This window comes from Chiloscyllium plagiosum, chromosome 36 (assembly GCF_004010195.1).
Source record: "Chiloscyllium plagiosum isolate BGI_BamShark_2017 chromosome 36, ASM401019v2, whole genome shotgun sequence".
In the NCBI taxonomy this organism is placed as follows: Eukaryota; Metazoa; Chordata; class Chondrichthyes; order Orectolobiformes; family Hemiscylliidae; genus Chiloscyllium; species Chiloscyllium plagiosum.
Window position 1 is genome coordinate 26,788,231 of NC_057745.1, and position 1,521 is coordinate 26,789,751.

The following is a 1,521-nucleotide window of genomic DNA, read 5'->3' on the forward strand; positions in this document are numbered from 1 at the left end:
CTCATGAGGAATTGGTAAAGCAAGTATTGGAATCCCTTTCATTGCCAAAGGAAATAGCAATAGTCCACATAAATGGACATCAGCAGGGAAATGATCCCGAAGCAAAGGGAAATAGATTGGCGGATGAAGTCGCTAAGGAGGTAGCTCTGAACCCTCAACCCGCTACAATATATATATTTTGGTCCCTATGGTGCAGGAACCTGGGGGGAGATCGATATTTAGCGCTAAGGAAGAGAGAGAGTTAGAAGAACTGGGAGCTACGCAGACAGTAGAGGGGCGCTGGATGCTACCCGATGGGCGGGAGATGCTAAATAAGATGATGGTGCGAGAAATTATGGCTGTCTTACACCAGGGGAGTCTCTGGGGAGTGCAAGCAATGTGTGATTTGGTCCTAAGGAAATATGGATGCAAAGGGATCTATACGATAGCCAAACAGATATGTGAGGGATGTATAACATGCAAGAAAGTCAACAAGAAGGTATTGAGGAAACAAGTCCCAGGTGGGAGAGAACCTGGGCTCCGACCATTTCATTCAAGTAGATTATACCGAATTACCCCGAGTGGGAAGACTGAGGTATATGCTGGTAATGGTTGATCACCAATCTGGATGGGTGGAGGCGTACCCTTTAGCCACTGCCACTGCAAGTGGGTCGTCCAAGATAATACTTGAACACATAATTCCCAGAGATGGGATAGTGGAATGCATGGATTCAGATCGGGGAATTCATTTTACTTCCAGGGTACTCCAGTGCGTAATGAAGGGTTAGGTATCTCCTGGGAGTTCCACACCCCTTGACACCCACCTTCATCAGGTAAGGTTGAGAAAATGAACCAGACACTCAAGAAGCAGTTATCGAAATTAGTCGTAGAAACCAGACTCCCTTAGACTAAGTGTTTACCTATAGCCCTTTTGCGAGTGCGGACAGCCCCAAGGAAAGATATGGGGCTGTCCCTTATGAGATATTGCTTGGCCTGCCCTATCTGGGAACGAAAGCAGAACTGCCAACTCTGGAGACTAAAGATCTGTTCTTTAAAAGGTATATACTGGGCTTGTCCTCGTCTTTGTCTTTTCTTAGGAAGCAAGGATTACTGGCACAGACTCCGCCCCTTAAATTCACCGTTCATCCCATCCGACTGGGAGATTGGGTCCTAATTAGGTTATAGACAAACTAAATTGCACCCAGATTGGGAGGGACCATACCAGGCTTTTTTGACGACTGAAACGACGATACGCACGGCAGAGAAAGGCTGGACTCACTACACCAGGATTAAAGGACCAGGGGAATCCCCACTTAAGAAGGAAGTTCTGGACAGCCGAATCAACAGAAGAGCCACTGAAACTCAGACTCAAAAACTTTAAGTAACTGATTTTTATGCAGACACAGGATAGTTTCTTTTTGATATCTGTATATTGTATTGCATGTTAATCTCTCGGTCCTTCAATACTATTGCAGGATGCTGGGGACGCTTAGGGTTACCATATTAGCCTACTTAGTATTGGGATCTTGTCAAATGATGCTG